General features: G+C 39.4%; 1 pseudogene; it reads left to right on the top strand.

Moving 5' to 3' along the window:
• Positions 1-26,053, top strand: LOC102862163 (annotated as a pseudogene).
• Positions 26,054-26,139: the final 86 nt, after the last annotated feature.

Here is a 26,139-nt window from a genome sequence, read left to right as displayed (position 1 = left end):
ATGTATTTCAGACTCAGTAGAACAGATGAGAACAAAGACATGAAGGAGTGTGAGGCTGACTTCACAGAAATCGGCTGTCAGTGGGGACAGTTGCCCATTGTGAAGTTGGTAGAGGTAATATATGGCTGTCCCCACACAGTCCTTGTTCCTTTTATAACTGACAAAAGAACAAATACATCTATCTTATAGGAAGTACAAAAGGCAAAGATGGCAAAACTTCATCGCACATATTTTGGGCATTTTGTCAGGAGGTGTCAGTCTTTGGAAAAAGATGTGGTACTTGGAAAACAAGATTGACAGAGTGACTTAGCCAACGGGCTTGAGTACAGTGGAGATATTGAGAATAGCACAGGATAGAGCATGGTTTCAGTATGTGGTTCATAAGGTGAATAAACTCAATACTACCTAATAACAATAACAAGATCATTGATTTGATTTCCCTGTGCTTTTTACTATATTTTCCATGTTTATTCTGATAGCAGGAACCTCCACGATTCACATACATAGAGTTAAATACTGCACTTTATTTCATTTAGTTTCATGAACTTCCTCTAACTTCCACTGAGTTCCTGTGTTACAGGTCAAGTTAAAAATAAAGGAACTAATTGCTTTTTGCCATAAACCAACTCCTATAACCTTGAACCTCTTCAGATACGTGTCTCTTAGAAGCTAATAAAGTCTCTCCTTTGTGAGTAGGTCCCCATTTGCTGAAGTTCCTCTTGCACCATAACTTTTTTATTTGGCTCCATAGTCAACAGTCTTGGCACCAGCAGCCAGGAAATTAAAAGGCGCATTGCCATGGGAAAGTCTGCTGTTAGGGACCTCTCCAAAGTGCTGAAGAGCAATGGTGTCTCTCTGGAGACTAAGGTGCGTCTGATACAGGCTATGGTCTTTGCAATCACTTGTTATGCATCAGAGAGTTGGACAATGACCAAGGAGGATAGAAGGAGAATTGATGCCTTTGAGCTGTGGTGCTGGAGAAGAGTATTGAGAATACCATGAACTGCTAAGAAAACAAACAGATTTGTCCTGGAAAGGGTTAAACCGGGTGGCTCTTTGGAGGCAAGAATTCTGAGACTCCGTCTAACATATTTTGGACATGGTGTGAGGAGAGCCGGTCCTTGGAGAGGGACATCATGCTTGGGAGGGTGGAGGGACAGCGCAGGAGAGGAAGGCCCTCTATGAGGTGGATTGATTCAGTGACTGGGATAATTGGGATGGGAGTGTCAGAGACAGTGCAATTGGCACAGGACAGAGCGGAGTTTAGGGCTGTTGTACATAGGGTCACTATGAGTCGCAAGCGACTCGATGGCACATAACAACAACACACTTCATCCACAGAGCTCTGGTGGCATAGTCCATCAGGGCCTGCACTGTTGACCCAAACACAGTACCTCTCTGGTGATGTCAAACCACCAGTGACTGCACAGGAGAAAAACAGACAGTCTACTCCCTCACAATTTATAGATTTTAAAAAAATTCACTGGTGGGTCAGCTATGAATCGATTCCAATTCAATGACAATAAATTAAATTGAGTTGAGGCCTTATTTATTCTCCACAATATACCAGTTTGGATAATTCATCAGCTATCTACTTCATTTAAGTAGTCTCAGCTAATTAGATCAAAAGCAGGAAAAGGCAAAAATCTGGGCTCTTGGCCTCTGGCTAGCTTCTGGCAAGAGAATGTCTTCCTACCCAACAAACAAAGGATATTTGTGGAGAGTAGAGATTCACATTCAGCTTTACAGAGGACCTCAAAGGAAGGGGCTACACAACTTAAAAAAAAAAAAAAGTGGATGAATTTAGGAAAGGACATTGGAAATCAGAGAAATTTGAAATATGTGGGAAATAATGTAGAAATTTGATATTTCAGTTCACCTATATTGACAAGCAGAACAATTTTTGCTCCCTTCTGTTCAGTTTGTGTAGATTTGTCCTCTTCACGAAATGAAGAGAGCCTTCCAGTCACCCATCACTGATCCCATGACATCCCATCACATGACTGCTGGATTCAAGGGCCAACTATGCAATGGCGTGGTGGCTTAATAATGTGAGAAACATTTTCTCAATTGTAGTTATTCTTTCACAAGTTCAGTGTGTTAAATGGAATGTTTTCACTCAGTTTGGCAGGTGTTTTGAGTAAATGAATGATTGTAAAGATGCCTGTATTAATTTGTAATCCCTTATGTTTTTCACTCTTTTTTAAAATATATTATAAAATATCTCAGAGCACTGTTAATGTTTTAATCAAGCCTACAATTTGAGGTCTTGTAGACCCAAGATCATGTCAGCCTTCCTGAGTTTGTTTTTTCCATGGATCTCATGCTCCCCAAATTTATGTTTCATAATAAATTAGGAGCAGACCCCAAGTTTTTATCTCCCACTTGCACAAAAGGTAGAATGTATTACATGTTGGGCTGCTAACTGGACACATCAAACCAACCATTAAATCCTCAAAAGAGACACAAATCTGTTCTCTCCCTATAGACATAGAGCCAGGGAAATCTTTAGAAAAAATCTTTAGAAAGTCACCATGAGTTGGAATCAAACTGATAGCAGAACTGAATTTGGTTTTCCCTGCACAAGTACCACTGGATACTCTCCAAAAAATAAATAGGAATAACAATTAGGTTTAGCATCATGGACTGAGTTAGATTCCTTCAAAATATGGAGAAAAACTGGGACCAAGCTTAGAAGGCCTAGACTACAGTATATAGTCTGCCAAAAGCAGCCAGAAATGCACAATCTAAAGAGGATAAAATTGATGAATAGGACCTTCTAAAGATTAAGTCCCAGTGTGTATCAAAAACTTTTTCCAACAGGGTGAAAAGAAAACCTGCTGACTGGGAACAAACATTTGGCAATACCATCTCAGACAAGAGTCTCAAAACAAAAGTTTTCAGAGTATTCCTGGGTCTCCACAAGACAATGACTGATAGCCCAATTACAAAATGGGCTAAAGACATGGAAAGAATTTTCATAGAGAAGGATATTAGAATGGCCAACAGACACATGAAGAAATGCTCAAAATCTCTGGCAATAAGAGAGATGCAAATCTACACCTCAATGAGATTCCATCTCACTCCAGTAGCAGTGCCAAAGTTTAACAAACAGCAAGTAATAAATATTAATAAGGATGTGGTGAGATTGAAACTCTTATCTACATTGTTGGTAGGATTGTAAAATGATACAACCCCTCTGGAAAGAAGTTTGGTGCTTCCTCAAAAAAAGCTGAACATAGAAATTCCGTATGAGCCATCTATCCCACTGCTTGGAATATACCCTGAGAAAATGAGAACTGAGGCTCAAACGGAGACTTTGTACACCAGTGTTCATATCAGTATTATTTATGACCACAAGAACGGGGGAAAAGGCCAGATGTCCAACCACAGATGAACGGACTGAGAAATTAGGTATATTCACACAATGGAATACACAGCACTAAGGAGCAATGATTTCGTAAATTATTACCTTACTTGGGAGGAACTAGAGAACATTATGCTGAGTGAACTAACTCAATCCCATAAGGCCAAATACTATATAGAACTATTATTGTAGAATGAGTATGAAGATCCAAGGGGGGTGGGGGAGAGGAAGCTGAGGAATGAGGATGGGACGAGGTGAAGTCGTGAATCGTAGGGTCACACAATTTGATATGTGGGGAATAAAGGAAATGGGAAAGAGCTTGTGTGAAAAGCAATGTATTCAAACATTGTAAATAAATCAGTATGTTATTGTTGTTATGTGCCGTCAGGTCACTTGCAACTCATAGTGACCCTATGTACAACAGACCTAAACCCTGCTCTATCCTGTGCCAATCACACTGCCTCCAACACACCCATCCCGAGTACCCTAGTCACTGAATCAATCCACCTCATAGAGGGTCTTCCCCTCCTGCGCCATCCCCCCACCCTTCCAAGCATGATGTCCCTCTCCAAGGACCAGTACCTCCTTACAACATGTCCAAAGTATGTCAGATGAAGCCCCAGAATCTTTGCCTCCAAGGAACAGCCTGGTTTAACCCTCTCCAGGATGAATCTGTTTGTTTTCCTGGCAGTCCATGGTCCATTCAATACTCTTCTTTAGCACCACAGTTCAAAAGCATCAATTTTTCTTCTATCCTCCCTAGTCATTGTCCAACTCTCTGATGCATAACAAGTGATTGCAAAGCCTGTATCAGACCCACCTTAGTCTCCAGAGTGACACCATTGCTCTTGAGTACTTTAGAGAGGTCCCTAACAGCAGACTTTTCCATCGCAATACATCTTTTAATTTCCTGGCTGCTGATGCCAAGAGTGTTGACTGTGGAGCCAAGCAGACTAAAGTTGTTAACCATCCCAATCTCTTCACCATCCATCCTGATGCTGCCAATTGGTTCAGTGGCGAGAATCTTTGTCTTCTGGATGTTGAGTCTCAATTCATACCGAAGGCTACAGTCCTTGACCCTCTGCAGCAAGTGTTTCAGGTCCTCCTCAGTTTCAGCAAGCATGGTTGTGTCATCTGCATAACGCAGATTGTTGATAGATCTTCCACCAATCCTGATGCCACACCTCTCCTCATAGAGTCTAGCCTCTCGGATAATCTGTTCTGCATACATGTTGAAAAGGTATGGAGACAGGACACATTCCTGTTATATGCCCTTCCCAATTTTGAACCATGAAGTGTTTCCTTGCTCTGTTCTGACAACTGCCTCTTGGTCCAAGTATAGGTTTCGTATTAGCACGATTAAATGTTCTGGCATTCCCATTTTTCTCAGAGTCAGCCACAGTTTGTTATGATCCACACAGTCGAATCCCTTTGCATAATCAATGAATCACAGATAGACATTCTTCTTATAGTCTTTGCTTTCAGTTAAGGTCCATCTAACATCAGCTACAATATCCTTTGTACCCCAACTCCTTCTAAACCCAGCCTGGACTTCTGGCAGCCTGGACTTCTCTGCTCATGTGCTGTTCCAGTCGGTTTTGTATAATCTTCAGTAAATCTGTATAGGATAAAATTTAAAAATTATAAAAAACCCAAAAAATCAAAATATGGATATGTAATAATAAATAGCTTAGTGGTAAATAATTATGTTTCCAACCCAAACGTACATGGTTTGACACCACTAGCTGCTCCAAGAGACAAAGACAATCTTCTTGTGTGCCTTACTGACTCTGACAACTTGCAATCTGTGGGTAGGTTCTGTTCCACAGTACTCAGCAACAATAACAATTATAAAAATAATAGTGATAAACTGAAGAATATATTTGATGCTGTTGTTGTTGTTACATGTCATAGAGTCAATTATGACTCATGGGGACCCTCTAAACAATAAATCAGAGTCTTGTCCTCAGATTCTGCACCTTCTTCACAATCTCTTCTATGTTCCAGCCAATTGTTGCAGTCACTATGTCAATTCAATTTGTAGAGGATACTCTTTCTTTCCTCTAACCCTCTACCCTTACCAACATTATGTCTTTTTCCAAGGACTGGCAACTCCAGATGACATGTCCAAATTATACGAGGCCAAGTTTCATCATTTTTGCCCCTAAGGAGCATCTTGATTAAATATCCTTCAAGAACGACTTGTTTATTCTTTTTGCAGTCCATGGGATATTCAGTATTCTTCTCCAACACCACAACTCAAAGGCATCTATTCTTCTTCTGTCACCCATATAAATTGACCAACTTTCAGATGCATAGGAAGTAATTGAAAAGACCATGGCTTGGGTCATACATACTTTAGTCTTTAAGCTGGCATCTTTGCTCTTCTCCTGAACAGCAGATTTCCCAATGCAGCACAACTTTTGATTTCTTGACTATTGTTACTATGGATGTTGATTACAGATCCAAGTAAAATGAAATAATTGACAACTCCAAGCTGTTTTACATCTATCATCATGCTGTCTATTGGTCCAGTGGTAATTATTTTTGTTTTGTTGGTGTTGATATTGAAGGCTGTAGTCTGATATTCTGAAGAAAGTACTTCAAATTCTCTTCCCTTCCAGTAAACAAGGTTGTGCCATCTGCATAAAGCAGATTGGTTGTTAATGACTCCAGTCTTGATACCACATTATTCTTCATATAGTCCATCTTCTCTAATGATTTGCTTATCATACAGATGAATAGGTATGGAGAAATCATACAATCCTGATGTACACTTTTTCTAATTTTACACAATTCAGTGTTCCCTTGTTCTGTTAATACAATTGCTTCTATGTATAATTTTCACATTTAAGTTTTGAACACAATTAAGTGTTATGGGGTTCCCAAAGGATTTGAGGTTCTAGGACTCTTCTAAATGCTAACCATAACTTGATATCATCCACACAGTCAAATGCTTTTCATGTTGTTGTTGTTGTTATGTGCCGTCAAGTCACTTGCGACTCATAGTGAGCCCTAAACTCTGCTCTGTCCTGTGCCAATCACCCCATCTCTGACACTCCCATCCCAATTATCCCAATCACAGTATCAATCCTCCTCATAGAGGGACTTCCCCTTCTGTGCTGTCCCTTCATCCTACCAAGCATGATATCCCTCTCCAAGGACCAATTAAGCATCTTTCTGGGATTCTCTACTTTCAGTCAGATTGATCTGAGAACAATGATATCCCTCATTCCATGACCTCTTCTAAATCCAGTGTGAATTTCTGGCAGTTCCCAGAAGATGTGCAGTACTAGCTCTCTTTGAATAATCTTAAACCAGATTTTACTTGCATGTGATACCAACAATATAGTTCAATGATTTCCACATTCTGTTGGGTTATCTTTCTTAAAAATAGGAAAAAAAATATGGATCTCTTCCAGTCAGTTGTAGAGGTAGGTATCTTCCAAATTTCTTAACAGACTAGTGAACACATCCAGGGATGTATCGATTTGTTGAACATGTCTATTGGCATTCAATTAATTCCTGAGGTCTTTTTTAATCCCAAGATCTTTAGTGCAGGATGAACTTCTTCCATAATTGTCATTAGTTCTTGTTCATATGCTACTTCCTAAAGTGTTTCTTTGTCAATGAATTCTTTTTGGTACAGAAACTCTGTGTATTATTTTCATCCTTTTTAGTTTTTAGGGTTTTATAAAAAATTCAAGTTTGTTTACAAAGTTCTAACACATTGTTTTTCACACCACATCTTTCCCATTTCCTTCACCACCCCCAACCCATCAAATTGTACTGCCCTATGATTACTACCCCACCCCATCCCCACCTCACCCTGCCTATCCTCTCATACTTCTGCTTCAACCATCCCCACCTTGGATCCTCATACTCATTCTACAATAATGGTTTTATATAGTATTTGTTCTTACGGAACTGAGTTAGTTCACTGAACATAATGCTTCTAGTCCCTCCCAAGTTAGGTATTAACTTACAAAATCATTGCTCCTGCATGCTGCATAGTATTCCACTGAGTGAATGTATCATAATTTCTCAATCCATTTGACTGTGGTTAGACATCTGAGATTTTTCCATGTTCTTGTGATAGTGAATAATGCTGCTATGAACATTGATGTACAAGTCTCTGTTTGTGCCTCAGGTTTCATTTTCTTGGGGTAGATTCCAATCAGTTACATAGCTGGTTCATATGGAATTTCTACATTCAGCTTTTTGTTGTTGTTGTTGTTGTTGTTGTTATGTACTGTCGACTTATTTATGACTCATAGTGACCCTATGTACAACAGCCCTAAACCCTGCTCTATCCTGTGCCAATCACACTGCCTCTGACACGCCCATCCTGATTACCCCAGTCACTGAATCAATCCACCTCATAGAGGGTCTTCCCCTCCTACGCCGTCCCTCCACCTTCCCAAGTATGATGTCCCTCTCCCAGAACCGGTCCCTCCTTACATGTCCAAAGTATATCAGACGAAGCCCCAGAATCCTTGCCTCGAAGGAGCAGCCTGATTTAACCCTTTCCAGAATGAATCTGTTTGTTTCCTTGGCAGTCCATGGTACATTCAATATTCTTCTCCAGCACCACAGCTCAAAGGCATCAATTCTCCTTCTATCCTTCCTAGTCATTGTCCAATTCTCTGAAGCATAACAAGTGATCGCAAAGACCATAGCCTGTATCAGATGCACCTTAGGCTCCCGAGTGACACCATTGCTCTTCAGTTTTGTTTTGTTTTTTAAACACAAATGAATTGCTTTTATTTCTGTATGCATCCGCATTTCAGCATTTAGTGGTCCTGAACACAAAGATGGAAAAAACGCAGCAATTTGCCAGGAGGTCAAACTCGCCAATTTCGGGATCTGCCGCGCACATCGAGTTCTTTCTGCCGCCCTGCTGAGGATGGTGAGCAGCAGCACCAAACCGACGTGTGCACCGGCTTCTAGGTTCCTGTTCTGCTCTAGTTGTCAGACTCCAAGCCAGACCCAATGGATTGCAAGGATGACCGAATGAGAGCCCTGTCTGTTTAAAGCTTCTTCCATTTTTAAAAGCAAAAGCAATTACAGGAAAAGAAAACATGCAGAAGTGCTCTTCAGTTCTTTAGAGAGGTCCCTAACAGCAGACTTTCCCATAGCAATACGTTTTTTTTATTTCCTGGCTACTGGTGCCAAGAGCGTTAACCATGGAGTCAAGCAGACTAAAGTTGTTAGCAATCTCAATCTCTTCACCATCCATCCTGATGCTGCCTATGGGTCCAGTAGTGAGAATCTTTGTCTTCTCGACATTGAGCCCCAATCCAAACTGAAGGCTTTTTGAGGAGGCACCAAACTTCCTTCCAAAGTGATTGTATCATTTTACAATCCCACCAATAATGAGTAAGAGTTCCTATCTCACCACATCCTCTCCAAAATTTATTACTTGCTGTCTTGTTAAACTTTGCCACTTCTGCTAGAGTGAGATGGTGTCTCATTGTGGTTTTGATTTGCATCTCTCTGATAGCCAGAGATTTGGAGCATTTTTTCAGGTGTCTGTTGGCTACTCAAATATCTTCCTCTGTAAAAAAACTTTCCATGTCTTTTGCCCATTTTGTAATTGGGTTATCAGTCTTTTTCTTGTGGACACCCAGGAGTATTCTATAAACTTTCATTATGAGACTCTTGTCTGATATGATATTGCCAAATGCTTGTTCCCAGTCAGTAGGTTTTGTTTTCACCCTCTTGGTAAAAGTTGTTGATGTGCACAGGGATTTAATCTTTAGAAGATCTCATTCACCAATTTTATCCTCTTCAGATTGTGCATTTCTGGCTGCATTTGGCAGTCTCTTTATACTGTAGATTAGCCCTTCCAAGGTTGATCCCAGTTTGTCTTTTATGAACTTGATGGTTTGGGGCTTTATTCCCAGGTCTCTGATCCATCTTGAGTTGATATTTGTGTATGGTGTGATATGTGGATCCTGTTTCAGCTTTCTGAAGGTAGCAGTCCAGTTTTGCCAGTGCCATTTGTTGAAGATGTTGTAATTTCCCCATTTGATGGGGTTTATTCCCTTGTCACATATCAGTTGACAGCTAGATCCATTTCTAGGTTCTCAATTCTGTTCCATTAGTTTATGCTTTCATCTTTTTTTGATGCTTCCCACATCCTTCAAAATTCTGCATGTAGAATTCTTCAGAATTGTAACTGAACACTACTGAAACCTAGAAGAGTTGTGGGATGACATCAATGAAGAAAACAAAAGATCATTACAAAGATAAGGGGGAAAGTAAAACCAAAATGGATGTCAAAAGAAGCTATGAAACTTGAACTAAAGCACCAAGAGATGAAAACAAAGGAAATAAATGCTGAAGTAAGAGGAATGGAAAGATCATTTAAAGGCAGCTGGAGAAGACAAAACAGTATTGAAAAGTTCAGAGTTAGGGTTAGAAAACCAATAGGGAAGAGCACATTCACAATTTCTCACGCAGAAAGAACTGGAGAAAAATTCAAACCTTGACTTGAAATACTGAAAGAGTCCAGCTTCATGAATTATTTGCTCAGACTACAGATTGAATTGGTATGGAGAAAAGATATACCCCTAATGTAAACCCTTCCCAATTTGAAACCTTTGGTTCTATTTAGAAAACAGCTTCTTGGTCTAGGTATAGATTTTGTAGGAGCACAATTAAGTGTTCTGATATTCCCATATTTCTCAATGATAGCCAGAATGTGTTATGATCAACACAGTCATATGCCTTTGCATAGACAATAAAACACAAATATGCATTCTTTTCATATTCTCTGATTTTAGCTAGATTCCTTTTCAAACTCAGTTTGAATTTCTGGCAGTTTTCTGTTAATGTACTGTTCTAGTAATTTTTGTTAGATCTTCTACAATATTTTGCTTGCATGTGACATTAATGGCTCAATAATATCCACATTCTGTTGGAATACCTTTTTTGGAAATGTGACCATTATAAATCTCTTCAAGTCAGTTGATTAGGGAACTGTCCTCTGATTTTCTGGCACAAACTGGTGAACACACCCAGGGCTACATCTGGTAGATGAAACATGTCAATTGATATTCCATCAATTCCTGGAGCCTTATCTTCTTGCCCATGCCTTAAGTGCACACAAAACTGTGCTTGCTCAAAACATGGCAGTGGTCTAGCTAAAAATTATTTATCACATATATGGCACATTAGAGTACCCAAATCTGCCTGTTGTGTATATGGATTTGGGTGTGAATGATTAAGTGAAATATGATCTCCAGGAACTCTGGTAGATAGCAAGACCCAAAAATGAACAAATAGCTTCAGTCAGTCTAAACTTTTTCTATTTTCCCCATAAACTTAGGAAGCAGTATGAGTGGAGATGCCTTATTTATACAACTGTATTTGAACCCAGTATCTTTTTAATTCATAGAGTGTGGCAGAGCGAAGAGGGTGATTAAAGTGGAGAGTATCTGTACCCTGATTGAAAGATTTGTGAGAACAGCACCTATCTAGGTGTCTGGGGAGGAAGGAATGTGAAAGGGAGTGATATCTGGCAAAAGCACAATGGCATCATACTGAAGGACGAGATTTGAATGGCAGGACCAAGGGTTCTGATTGTACACTATAGATATTGCAGGGATGGAAGGTTGTTTGTTAAAATCATAGCAGGAGGGGTTTTTTTTAAGACTCATAGAGACCATAGAGAAGAAAGTACAACTGCCCACAGAGTTTCCAAGGCTGTAAATCTTTACAGGAACAGATTGTCTCCTCTCTCTCCCAAGACTTGGCTGGTGGATTCTAAATGCTGACCTTTCAGTTAGCAGCCTCTTAACCCACCACACTACCAGGGGTGCTTAGGGACAGTTTACAGACTTCAAATTAGAAACTCAAAGCTCACTGGCCCCCATAATGGGAACAGTTTATCTATAAAGTAAAATCCGTCTGTGAGTTTGTTGCTTTCTAAAAGACACCCTGCTAATGAAATCACTTGAACTTCACATGAAGCAGGGTGTATCTTTATTAAGTGTTTTCATTGTCTGCCTATGTTTGATGAAATTGTAAAGTATTTGAAAAATGCGACTATTATGTTTTCCCAAGTCTATATTTCCTGCAAAACAAGTGAGTTTAATTAAAAACTTGATTTAAAAAACAAATGGTGGGGCCACTCAGCCTGCAGCTGAGGTGGCAGGTCATTCTTTTCCCAAATGAGAGATTTTCTTTCCTTTACGTTCCTCCTTTGGACATTCTGATTTCTCCCAAGATTTCTCGTCGTCTTACACGCTCTTTCTTCAGTACAACCATCTCCTTTCCCACTCTGACTACCTTAACAAGAGTCTTGATCTTGAAGAAGTACCTTATCCAGGGCCATTTCTTCACAGCCATGAAAGCTCTCATGTTCCACTTGGATCAAACAGAGTGTGTCCCAAAATCAAGAGAGAAAAAAGAAAAGCAAGTTAACCCAAACTACAAGAGAGTTATTTTCCAAATTAAGATCTTTAATAAGCACATCCTATTAGGAGTTATAATAAATCCTCATTAATCTTCAAAGCACTTCTACATTTGGGCTCTCATTTGATTCTGGCGAAAATCCTATCTGGGGCTAGTGATAGTGTGGATTGGATATCCTGAAAATGCTCACCACAAAGAGCCTGTAAATGACAGCTGAACTTTAAAGTGAGTAAGATATAAAGAGGGAGATGGAACCATAGACAATATGTAAATGTATGCATATTATGGCCATTTCCACAGAAGTAGGAAATCAGTCTTGGTATTGTAGAGATTTGGGGTTTTGTTTTTAAATAATGAATACTGGTGGTATAGTGCTTAAAAAATGACTACCAACTGAAAAGACAGCAGTTGAGATGCAGAACTCACTCAAGTTAGGGAGGAAGGACGAAGAATATGACAGTATGCTCTGTAAAGATAAATACTCTTTGCCTTAGAGTTAGAACCAGCTCATAGTTGACCCTCCACCAGGTCTTCAAAGCCAAAAATCACGTGGGAGAAGACTGCCCATCTTTCTCCTAAATAGAAGCCATTAGTAGAATCAATCTTCCAGAAAGGTGTGGCCTTAGGTTAACAGCACAACTCTCTAGGCTACCAGAGCCCCCTCTATAAAGATTGCAGCCTTGAGAATTATATGGAGGAGTTCTAACCTGTCCTATAAGCTTACTTCGGGCTGTGTGTCATTGAGTCAGAACAGACCACTAGCAGAATCTCCAGCGGGTTTTTAGAAGCAATTTAATCACACACGAGGAGATTGCTTTTCTTTCTCCTGAGAAGCAACAGGTGAATTCAAACCACGTACCTTTGGGATTGCAGCTCAGCTTCTTGACAGAGACAGGTTTGGTTTTGGGTTTAGTGTTTTTGTGATCACATGAAATGAAAGTGATCGAAGTCAATGAAAGAGTGAATTGAAAAAATTCAAACACTGACATAGAAAGTGGTAAAAAAATTTCATAGCCAATCCAAAGTTAGATCAAGACCGCCAGCTGCTTTGTGGGGTAGAGAGGGTCAATTTCCTCCTGTGCTATTTATAGCCTCTGACAGCTTGCTAGAGTCAGCTATAAGTCAGCTTCGACTCAACAGCAGTGAAGGGTTGCATGTTGTTGTTTTGAACCTAATCAGGACCAACCTGTAGTTGATCCTAACGCAAGTTTTCAGAGGCAGTTAACTACATGGGAGCAAATTGCTCATTTTTCTCTCACAAAGGAGTTGAGGGATTAGAACCCTGTGCCTTTGGGATTGTAGCATAGCTTCCCACCCAAAAAGAGCTATATTTGTCTCTTGGTTTGGTTCAGTGTGATAAAAATCATCTACTAGTAATATTTTCTATTATGATAAACACTACTGAAATATGTGATATTGAGTTGACTAAGCTTCATATTGACTCTGTGAACCACAGAACCAAACTTTGCCCTATCCTGCACTAGTCTCGTGAACTCTGACAGACTTAAGTTCACTGTGACAATCACTGAATCACTTGTCGATCCATCTTGTCAAAAGTCTTCCTCTCTAAAATATTGTTGTCTGTTGTGTACCATGGAGCTGGAACTGACCCATAGCTGACCTGTCAGCAGCTTTCAGAAGCAGTTACTTGCACAGGAGGAAATTGCCTATCCTTCTCCCATGGAGCAGCTGATGGATTCCAACCACACACCTTTGGGATTGCAGTGCAGCTTCTTGCCCCCAAACCACTAGAGCTTACTTCTGAAATATTAGAGGTTTAAATTATGCTATATGACTTGTGCAAAAATAAATTAGGAACAAATTAACACAGTAGTATTTTTATACCTTTATGCCTTTTGAGGTAAGCAAATACTAAAATGTGCTGAAGAAAACACCTTAGAACCAAGACTAGATTTTCTTTTAGATAAAGCTTTACTAAAGATGAGTCTATAATCCAAAATTATAGAAAACACATAAGATAAATATGATCAGTGAGGATGGGCACATACAATAAAAAGTTGATTAAAACCCCAAGAATTTCAGATACCTGAACAATCTAATAGAGACCATAAAATAAGTTTGCTAAAAATCAATAAAGCATAAAAGAAAGAACCAAAACAAAAAGTGAGCCTCTGTGATTAAAGGACAGACATATTGGAAAAGACACCAAATAAAATGTCTAGAAATGAAAAATATAGTCATTAAACTTAAATGCTCAATGAAAAATTAAGTAGCTAACTAGACAGATTGAAGGAAAACTAGTGAAATGAACAATGAAGCTGTGGAAATTATTTAGAACCGAGAAAGACTAAACACAAAGGAAGTGTGTGGGAAAGCAAGGATACAAATAAGATCCTAAATTAATGGACTAGAAAACAACAAAACAAGAAATGAAAATTTAAAGACTGGTTTGTTAAATAAAGTAACAAAGCAAACATTAACTGAAATAATCTAAAGAATGAAAGCACAAATAAACAATATTAGGAATGGCAATATTCTAGTCATATAACTAAATAGTGAAGATTATATATATCACATAATAAATCAGAAAATTTCAAAGTATAAAATTTATTTTAAAAATCAAAGAAAACTTATCTACACTGATTCAAGAAAAAACTTTATATCTCAGCATGCCTATAACTGCATTATATAAATGAAATAAAAATTGAAAAATCCCAGATAAATTAGTGTAGTACGCTCTTAAAATGAAATATGAAGGGAGCTCTGGTGCCTAGTGGCAAGAAGCTGTGCTGCAATCCTCAAGGCATGTGGTTTGAGGCCACCAGCTGCTCTGGGGGAGAAGGATGGGCAATCTCCTCCCGTGCAATCAACTGCTTCTGAAAAGCTGCTGGAGGGTCAACTATGGGTCAGTTCCGCCTCTGTGGTACACAACAACAACATACAACAAATTAAAATCTATAATCTAGCACTGAATTCATCAGCATTAATGCACTTTAAAAATAATACTTTAGGCAAAAGACAAATTTCAGGAAAAAGAATACATAACATTATTTACATGAACACTTAAAACATTTGAGACCATATCACATATGTAAGGACATCTGCATATCTGGCAAGAATATAGAAACCGTCCTCACTCACTCACCCTTTTCGTAGTTGAGATGGAGCTGTCTTAGCCGACCTTCCAGCAGTCTTCAGAAAGCTGGACATCACAAAGGAAGAGCTTTCCCATCTTTCTCCCTTGGATTCACTGGTGGATTTGAACTGCTGTTTGGTCTTAGCAGAGCATCCCTCTGCAGACTGCATCCCCAGAGCTCCCCAGAGACATTCACAGGAATGGAAAGTACACTTAGAATCTGAAGAATTAACTTTTTGGGAAAAGTTGTAAGCAATAGAATAGTGTGAAGAATGTCAATGCTTTCATAGTTACTCCGTGCATGTTCATGATATTTTATCTTATTTTGAAGTACTTCATAGCAAGTAGCTTTCAATATCATTCCATGTTTCAGAGAGAATGGATGGTAATAACTTCATCTTAAGGGATCTTACGTGAACTGGGTAAAAATTAAATCATATCTAAATTCACTAAACTGTCTATAGAAACCACGTCTCCTGATCCCTAAACTACACAGCACACGGAGTACACCTGAAGGGCAGCACAGATCCCTATGAGAGGCTTTTCCATTATCTTTGTCATCCCCATATAATTATCTTCCGCTTCTTTCAGGTAAAAGATATGTTTTTAAATCATCAGTTAAATTATTGTATGGGCTGTATACCTCTTTCCAAAAGACAAATTCTATTAAGGAAAAAAGCGGTATAAACAACTTCAGACTCCCTTCCTCAATATCCTTTTATTTATAGATTTTAGTTTTGCTTTCCATGATTTTTTTTAAAAGAACAGATTTAGAACTTGCACTTTTGGGGCCAAAAAGTGGTAATAAATGTCTCTAGTGAACTTATCCAAAATCAAGTAGAAGAGTTACGATGACATATCACCAAAAGTCTCCCAAAGTACATGTCCCAAGGGAAGTAATAAAGGAGCCAGAACTCCCCAGTTTGAAGCAAAGCTCCCCAATGTTGGCTGTGGGACACCTGCAAGCCATCCTAGGTCAACTTGTGACAAAAATTGTGAGTCAACAATTGTGAACAACTTCAGAGTTCCAGGTGCCCCTATGAAGAATCTTTCCAAAGGGAATGCAGAAAGCTGTGTAAAAAAGATATCTAAAGTATACTTAAACTTCATTGTACATAGCAATAAAAGTCCTTTGTCCTGTCTTTTTTGTATATTCAGATTAGAAAAACTTCAAGAAACACTCTACAGAAGCAGCTCTTCAACTTGATCCATTATAAGAGAATGGGATAAGATCACAATGGTAGAGGCATATTGTGACTCTGTCGTTGTTGTTGTTATTATGTGCCTGCGAGTCGCTTGCAACTCATAGCGACCCTAGGTACAACAGCCCTAAACTCTGCTCTGTTCCGTGCCAATCGCACTGTCTCCAATTCACCCATCCGAATTACCCCAGTCACTGAATCATCCACCTCATAGAGGGCCTTCTCCTCCTGCGCTGTCCCTCCACCCTACCAAGCATGATGGCCCTCTCCAAGGACTGGTCCCTCCTTACAACATGTCCAAAGTATGTTAGACAGAGCCTCAGAATCCTTGCCTCCAAGGAGCCGCCTGGTTTAATCCTTTCCAGGATGAATCTGTTTGTTTTCCTAGCAGTCCATGGTACTCTCAATACTCTTCTCTAGCACCACAGCTCAAAGGCATCAATTCTCCTTCTATCCTCCTTAGTCACTGTCCAACTTCCTGATGCATAACAAGTGACAGCAAAGACCATGGCCTGTATCAGACGCACCTTAGTCTCCAGAGAGACACCATTGCTCATTGTGACTCTAGTGGTGGAAATATTGAGTAGGGGTCTTCTTCTTCTCTTCAAGCATCTTCTGGAATTTAGTTTGCACTGTTTTATGACTTGGAGGAATTTTGAAGACTTTAGATAACCCATCTTTCATTGTTTACAGTTAGTCTAGATAGTTAGCTTTGAATAACATCTGAAGGAAATACACCCGTTGTTAGATTTACCCACTGGGAGTATTCAGTAAATTTATTTCTTGTTATATTTTGTTGAATGTACAAAATGCATATTCTAGAAAATTTGCTTTTATATATTTAAACCTTGACAAAAAATGTTTTCTTTAATCTTGTAGTTATATCCATTACTTAAGAATTTAAGTTTGGAGTGAGAAGTGAAATGTTGGCTGTTCAAACCTACCAATCACTCTGCAGAATAAAAATGGGAGTAAATCTTTACCCTTTCTGTAAAGATACACAGCCTACAGAACATGATGGAAAGTCACCGTAGGTAAGACTTGCCTTAACAGCAGTAGGTGTGGTTTGGATTTCTTTGTTTTATTTATCTCTGGTGGTTAAATGGCAAGAAGCTCTGTGTGATCCCTAAGGCATGTGGTCTGAGGCCACCAGCTGCTCTGTGAGAGAAGAATGAGCAAGCTCCTCCAATGTGACCCACTGGAAGGTCAGTTCTGTGTCAGTTCCAACTCCATGGTACAGAACAACAACTAGAACAGAGACACCACAAGTTGTTGTTGCCGTTAATTGCCATCGAGTCAAGCATCCCTCATAGCAACCCTATGAATAAAAGACCTGAAGTCTTTTTATAACTATCATCCTTTCTCAAAATTCATAGTTTCAAGAGGGATATTGTTTAGGAAGTGGATGCTACTCCTTTTCCCTAAACATTATGATAGATGAAGAAAAGATTGAAGGTATCATTAATTTCATTTTACTTGTATCTACAATCAACATCCATGGCAACAGCAGTCAACAAATCAAAAGAAATGGTGTGTTGGGGAAATCTCCTGTAAAGGACCTTTCCAAAGTGCTACAGAGCAATGATATTTGTTCAAAGATTGGCCTAAGCCATGATATTTTCAATTGCTTCCTGTATATCTGGATGTTGGCCAATGAAAAATGATAATACAAATGTTGATATCTTTAAGTATGTCCTTGAAAAAGAGTACTGGATATCCATGGATTGCCAGAAGTACAAACAAATCTGTCTTGGAGGAAGTGCAGGATGTTCCTTAAAGGCAAGAATAATGAAACCTTGTATAACGTACTTGGAACATGTTGACTCTTGAAAAAAAGATTTGAGACTGGAAAGAGGATAAGAGGAAGAAAACATTAAAAGGATAGATAGAACAATGACTGTAACAAAAGACTAAAATTTTATGTGTATTAATTTATTCATACATATCTGGCTCCAAGGACTGCCAAACGAACAAACAAGTCTATCCTGAAGAAAATGCAACCAAGGTATTTCTTAGAAGCAAGGATGGTAAGACTTAATCTCACATGATGTTGTTATTGTTGTTATGAGCCATCGAGTTGTAACTAGCTCAATCTCTTCACCATCCATACTGATGCTGCCGATTGGCCCAGTGGTGAGAATCTTTGTTTTCTTGATGTTGAGCTTCAATCCATATTGAATACTGCAGTCCTTGACCTTCTGCAGGAAGCACTTCAGGTCCTCCTCAGTTTCAGCAAGCAGGGTTGTGTCATCTGCATAACACAGGTTGTTGATGATTCTTCCACCAGTCCTGATACCACATTCCTCCTCGTACAGCCCAGCGTCTCCTATGATCTGTTCTACATACAGATTGAAAAGGTATGGACACAAAATACATCCTTGAGGGACCCCCCTTCTTTATTTTAAACCATCCAGTGTCTCTCTCTTCTGTTCTGACGACTGCCTCTTGGTCCAAGTATAGGTTTCACATCAGCACAATCAAATGTTCTGGGATTCTCATTCTTCTCAGAGTCAGCCATAGTTTGTTGTGATCCACACAGTCAAAAGCCTTTGCATAGTCAATGAAGCACAGATAGACCTTCTAGTATTCTTTGCTTTCTGCCAAGAGCCATCTAACATTAGCTATAATATCCCTAGTACCACGACCTCTTCTAAATCCAGCCTGCACATCTGGAAGTTCTCTGTTGACATATTGTTCCAAATATTTTTGGATAATTTTCAGCAAAATCTTGATTGCATGTGATATCAATGATATTGTTCAATAATTTCCATGCTCTGTTGGGTCACCTTTCTTTGGAATGGGAAGAAATATCGATCTCTTTCAGTCAGTTGGCCAGCTGGCTATCCTCCAGATTTCCTGGCACAACTTAGTGAGCGCATCCAGGGCAGCGTCTATTTGTTGAAATAAATCAATTGGTATGCTGTCAACTCCTGGAGTCTTGTTTTTTGCCAATTCTTTCATAGCAACTTGAACTTCCTCCTTCATCACTATAGGCTCCTGCTCATATCTGATTTCATGAAATTCCTCTGTGTCAGGCAATTTCTTTTGATACAGTGACTCTGCATACTCCTTCCATCTTCTTTTGATACTTCCTGGATCATTTAACATTCTACCGAAAATATCTTTAAGTATTGCCACCCGTGACTTGATTTTGTTTTTCAACTCCTTCAGCTTAAGAAACGCTGAGCGAGTCCGGCCCTTTTGATTTTCTGACTCCAGCTCTCTGCACATTTCATTATAGTATTTTGCTTTTTTGTCCCTAGCTGCCTTCTGAAATTTTCTGTTCAGCTCTTTGATTTCTTGATTTCTTCCTTTAGCTTTGGCTTCTTAGCACTCTAAGGCAATACTTGAGTCTCATCTGACATCCATCTTGGTCTTTTCTTCTTCCTCAGCCTTTGTAATGATCTTTTGCATTCTTCATGGACGATTTTCTCGATATTCTCCCAGAGCTCACTTGATCTACACTCATTGGTGCTCAAGGCCTCAAACCTGTTCCTGAGATGGTTTTGAAATTCAAGTGGGACAGACTTAAGGTCAAATCTTGGTTCCCATGGACTTGATTACATTTTCCTCAACTTCAGCTTGAACTTGCATATGAGTAGTTGGTGGTCTGTCCCACAATCAGCACCGGGCCTGGCTTTCTCTGCAGATATTGAGCTTCCCCAATGAGTCTATCCACAAATGTAATCAATTTGATTCCTATGCATACTGTGGGAATATTGTCAGGAGTGGTCATTCTGGGAAAGGTGGAGTGTCAAAGAGAAGAAGAACCTGTAAAATGGATTGACACAATGACCATAACTTGAGCATATCAGGGAATGTGAAGATGATGCAACACAGAGCGAGGTTCTGATCTGTTGTTCATAGGTTCACTATGTGTTATGATCAACCCAACAGCACCTAACAAGAAGTCTTTGTAAGGATTTCAAGCTCTAGGCTAAAACAGGGCTGTGAGAGGGGAAAAAATAATTTGATGTTAAAACTTTTCACAATCTTCAGATTCATAGAGATTATAATTCAGACCACAAAATATTACCAGGAAAAAATAGATGTGATTCACAACTTGTCAGGTTTGTATATATACAGGCATGCAAAATTTTATTGTTACTATTATATGCTGTAGAGTTGCCTGTGACTCATAGTAGTAACCCTGTGTATAACAGCCCTAAATCCTGCTCTACCTATGCCAATCTTACTGTCTTTGACACACCTATTTCTATTATCCTTGTCACTGAATCAATCCATCTCATCAAGGGTCTTCCTCTCTTGCTCTGTCCCTCCACCCTCCCCAGCATGATGTCCCCCTCCAAAGACTTGTCCTGACTTGCAACATGTCCAAAGTGTGTCAGATGAAGCTTCAGAATCCTTGCCTCCAAGGAACAGGCTGGTCTCATCCTCTCCAGGATAAACCTGTTCGTTCTCCTAGCAGTACATGATACATTAAATAATCTTCTCCAGTACCACAGCTCGAAGGCATCAATTCTTCTGTTTTCCCTAGTCATTGTCCAGTTTTCTGATGCATAGTAACAATTGCAAAGGTCTCTGACAGCAGATTTTAGCAACGCAATTCGTCTCTTAATTTCCTCACTGCTGGTACTAAGAGTGTTGATTGAGGAGCCAAGCAAATTAAAGCTATCAATCTCAACCTCTTTACCATATATCATGATGCTGCCAGTCGGCCCACTGGTTAGAATCTTGGTTTTCAATCCATATAGAAGGCTGTAGTCTTTGACCTTCTACAGCAAGCACCTTAGGTCCTCCTCAGTTTCAACAAGCAGGGTTGTGTCATATTCCTCCAATACTGATGCCAGATTTCTCTTAATAGGGCCCAGCCTCTCAGATAATCTGTTCTGCATATAGATTGAAAAGGTATGAAGATAGGACACATCCCTGGCATACACCCTTTCCAATTTTGAACTGTATAGTGTTTCCTTGCTCTGTTCTGATGACTGCTTCCTGGTCCAAGTATAGGTTTTGCGTTCAGCACCATCACATGTTCTGAGATTCCCATTCGTCTTAGAGTCAGCCACAGTTTGTTGTGCTCCAGATTCAAATGCCTTTGCATAGTCAATGAAACACAAATAGACATTCCTCTGGTACTTTCTACTTGTAGCCAATATCCATCTAGCATTAACTATAATATCCCTAATACCATAGTCTCTTCTAAACTCAACCTTCACTGCAGTTCTCTGTTGATGTGCTGTTCCCAGTGGTTTTTGGATAATCTTCAGCAAGATCTTGCTTGCAAGTGATAATAATGATATTATTTGACAATTTCCACAGTCTGTCAGGTTAACTTTCTTTATAATTTTTTTTAATTTTATAAGTATTTTTTTAGCTTTAGAAAAATATATTTTTTAGATACTGATTTTTGGGGGGTTGGTTGTTTTGGTTGGTTGTTGTTTTTTGGGTTTTTTTTTAACAAATTAAAGGTTTCTTTTCCCATGTATATCTGCTCACAAATAGAATCCCCCTCCCCCCTTCTTTTAGTTTTGTAAGTTAAAAGTCCAAATTCAGGATTCTAGCTCTAGAGGAGAGAGCTCTGGTGGCTCAGTAGTAAGAAATTGTGTTGCCAACACAAAAGTATGTGGTTCAAATCCACTAGCTGCTGTGCAGGAGAAAGACAGATGATCTCTTCCTATGAGATTTACTGTCTCTGAAAACCCTCTTGAGGTCAGCTGTGGGTAGATTCCTACTCAATGGAAACAACAAAATCTCTAGAGGAAAGCCCCATCTCTCAGTCAATTCTGAAAGTAGGCCCAGTGTACCTGGTAATCTTATGTGTTTTGATCTTCTCTAGTACCAAAGAGTTTCCCCACAAAGAGATTGAATCCAAAATGACACACTCTAGTCTTGTCAATCATTTCTTGGTGGTACTATGGTCCTCATTCTTAGCTAGGTTTCCTCTCCAAGTCTTTTGAGATGAAAGGTGTTATGAGTAACAGCTTAGGCAAACTCCCCTTGCCTCAGCTCAGGTCAGGGTTGTGTTGCATTCTACCCTCAGTCCTCTTGCAATTCTATGGATTTTCAAATCATAGGGGATTGTTAGCAAATGTCCACAATATATCTTTACATGCCTGTGTCTTGTTGAAATACAATTCCATCCATTACTATCTTCATTTTATATTTATAATATTCAGGGAATCTGTTTACATTTTAAGTTCAGGCACACCATGTTTCAAAGTGCTTGCAGAAAGAGGCAAACTTTCTCTGTAAAGAGAAAGACAGCAAATATTTTTATACTTTTTAGACCACAAATAATCTCTATAAAATGTTTTTCTTATCTTCCTCCTTTTCCTTCCCTTCTTCTTTCTTTCTTGTTTCTTAAACAATTGTTTTAAAAAAATATAAAGGCATTTAACTCATAGGTCATAACTTAAAAGTACAATACAGTTGGATCAGACCCATGGACCAGAATTTGCTAACACATTTGTCCTAGAAAGCAAATTTGCACAGATATTTTCACAAGTAAAATTAATAATAGCCAGTATGAGGTGAGAGAGGCACTTAAAGTACACATTTTAGTAATTAGCAGGATTGCACAAGTCAGCACTTGTTTAACCCTGAGAGTAAGTGCCCCTCAAATTTTATGCCATAGACACCTCACTTGCCTGTTCTAGCTGACCCTTACACAGAAAACATACAAGGAAACAAAATATCATTAATGAAAATCAGTAGATCTAACAGACAACAAATTCTGATTCTCAGGTACATAAAATAGGTGGGTCAATTAATATTCTAAAACCATTTCTTACTGAGTTCTTTAGGGAACTCTCCTTCCTGGATCTTCCAACTTCCCATCAAATAATTCATTTGTTTTCAGATGTCTTTAGAATTATTCTGATGTCAAGTTTAAGAATTCCAACAAAATCTGCTACTCAGAAGGTCCCCAAAAAATATGCTGTCATATAAAGATAACCTAAGAGCTTTTTTTTTGAAAGATTGAAGGTCAACATAAGAAAGGAAGATCTACAAGATGGATTCACCTGTGACTGTAACAGTGGGTTCAAGTAGATTGGAGATGATGAGGTTGGCGCAAGATCAGGCAGGGTTCAGATCTGCTGTTCATGACTCATATGACTATGAGTGATAATCATTTCAACAGCCCATAACAAGAAGAATTTTCTATGATGAAGCTGACTTTAGAAATCAATATTAAAGTTGAGATTTTTTTTAATGTGGAGGGAGGGTAGAAGTAGTTTAATTAACTTTAAAGTCTTCTAGAACCCATTCCCTAGAAGAGTACTTATGGATGAACCCATTCATAGTAGACAAGCAATAAACTCCAGGAAACGGATTCATCTTTTTCTGGCTCTAATGTGTATACATATTTTCTAGCACCATGAGGATGAGTAAGTATTTTGCATCTTGGCACACAATTTTTTAGATAATTATAAAAATGTAAATATAGTCAAGACTGAAGTTTAAGAAACATTACATTTTCTCTCTTACACTGTGCTGACGTTTCCACTTTCGACTGAGCTTTGTTTGTGGTATTTGTGGCCATAAAAATGCCTTATAATTGTGCTTACACCGGTATTTTAAGATACAGACTCTTTCCTCCCACTCTTCTCCAAATGCTTTCTTTGCAGCGTTTTGGTTACCTTAGCGATTCCAAGGCAGTACTGGATGCGGTCTGTCTCCAAGGAGCCAAGTAGTTGTTCAACTGCTTTTCTGCTTCTCATAAGCACTCTCTAGAAAGGACCTCAAGTTCAGTATTGGAGACCTAATTTAAAACCAGGGAGCTTTGGTGGCACAGTCCAAAAACAGTTTGACGCCTAACTCAAAGGTCATATCTTTCTGACAGCTGAGAAGCACCAGGAATTCCTCAGGAGGAAGACAGACAATCTCCTGTGCAACTTACAACCTTGAAAACTCCCTGAAGGGTAGGCTATGAGTCAGTTCTGACTTGACGGCAATGAGTGAGTGTGAGTAGTGAGAGACTCTAAAATAAATGTTAGTAAAGACTGGATCTGATTGGTCATGTGAGGCCAATAAAAAAATCTAGACAAGTGCAGTCACAGGAGATACAGACTTCAGTTTCTCAAACCAAATTTCACAAAACTCTTGGCAATGATAATGAAGATATATGCAACAAACAAACAAAATATCTGTATATTTCCTCAATACTATAGAGTCTGCTTAATTTGATTTTGTTTTAATAAAGACATGAAGAGGTTAAGAGAGGGCCAACTTAACCTCCTTTGTGATAAAGATTAGGGTTTTGTGTGCAGTGATTAAAGTGTTCAGCTATTAACTGGAAGGAGAAACCATGAGAGGAACATGTGGCAGTCTGCTTCCATAAAGATTTATTAAAGCCTTAGACACCATACAAGATAGTTTTACTTCTAACACTGTTCTTGCTCGGCGTTGTTCATTTGAGTATGAGTCATAGCAACCTTATGAACAACAGATCTGAACCCTGTCCTATTCTGTGCCATCTTCAAAATCTCTGACATACTTGAGCCAGTTGCTGCTAAAACTCAGTTACTGTGTCAATTCACCTGGTTGAGGGTCTGCCTCTCTTTCACCTACTCTCCACCTTTCCAAGCATGATGTACTCTTCTCAGGAGTAGCATCTCCTAGCAACATAACCAGAGTAGACCTGCTGAAACTGTCATTTTTGCCTTCAAGGAGCATTCCGGTGGCACATACTTCAAAGACATTCTGTTGCTTATTCTTTTGGCAGTCCATGGGATATTGAATAGTCTTCTCCAATACCACAGTTCGAAAGCATCAATTCTTCTTTTGCCATCTTTATTCATTGTCCAGCTCTCAGCAGCACAGCAAGTGGTTGAAAAGATCATGACATGAACCAGACTCACATTAGTCCTTAAACTGACATCATTTCTTCTCAATAACTTGGAGAGGCCCCTGACCTTTCCAGTGCAGTACTTTTCCTGATCTCCTGTCTGCTGGTACTAAGTGTATTGATTGTTGATCCAGTTAAGATGAAGTCATTGATGGTTTCAATCTTCACCTATCATGATGTTGCCTGTCAATTCAGTAGTGAGAATTTTGTTTTTGTGATCATGAGATGCAATCCACATTGAAGGCTGCAATCTTTGATCTTCTGCAGCAAGTGTTTCAAGTCCTACTCATCTTCTGCAAGCAGGGTTGTGTCATCTGCATAACAAAGGTTATTGATGTCCTATAGGAGTGCAGCCTTCAATATGGATTGAAGCTCAACATCAAGAAAACAAGAAAACAAAGATTCTCACCATTGGGCCGATTGGCAGCATCAAGATAGATGTTGAAGCGATTGAGATTGCTAACAGCTTCAGTTTGCTTGGCTCAACACTCCTCGTACTCTTGGCTCGAGCAGCAGCGCATAAAGGGGCCGACGCCAGGTGATGCAGTGACCCGCTGCGGCAGGCTCACGAACCGTCTGGGCCTCGGCCCCCAGCCTGTCCCAGCGGGGCCGCGCTCCCGAACTCCCGGTCTTCTCCAGCCAAGCTGAGGTGGCCTTGTGTCCCCTCGCCCCTTCCTTTTCCCAGTCCCCGCCCCCGTCCCCGTCCCCGGGGCTGCCGCCACCCGCCTCCCAGGATGGCTCTAAAAGAGAATCCACAAGGAATTGAATTACCTGGCACGGGACCCCCCAGCACAGTGTTCAGCAGGTCCTGTTGGAGATGATATGTTCCATAATGGGGCCAAATGATAGTTCCTATCAGGGTGGAGTATTTTTCTTGACAATCCATTTCCCAACAGATTACCCCTTCAAACCACCTAAAGTTGCATTTACAAGAATTTACCATCCAAATATTAACAGTAATGGCAGCATTTGTCTTGATATTCTATGGTCGCAGTGGTCTCCAGCACTATTTCAAAAGTACTCTTGTCCATCTGTTCTCTGTTGTATGATCCCAATCCAGATGATCTTTTAGTGCCTGAGATTGCTCGGATCTACAAAACAGAGAAAAGTACAACAGAATAGCTTGGGAATGGACTCAGAAGTATGTGATGTAATTAAAGAAATTATTGGATAACCTCTACAAATAAAGATAGGGGAACCCTGAAAGAGAAATTAAAAAAAAAGATGAATTGCATTGGGA

Source organism: Elephantulus edwardii, unplaced genomic scaffold (genome assembly GCF_000299155.1).
Source record: "Elephantulus edwardii isolate Elephantulus edwardi_28Jun2011 unplaced genomic scaffold, EleEdw1.0 scaffold00085, whole genome shotgun sequence".
Taxonomy (NCBI): Eukaryota; Metazoa; Chordata; class Mammalia; order Macroscelidea; family Macroscelididae; genus Elephantulus; species Elephantulus edwardii.
Note: the sequence above shows the minus strand (reverse complement) of the source record. Positions and strands in the feature narration are given on the sequence as shown.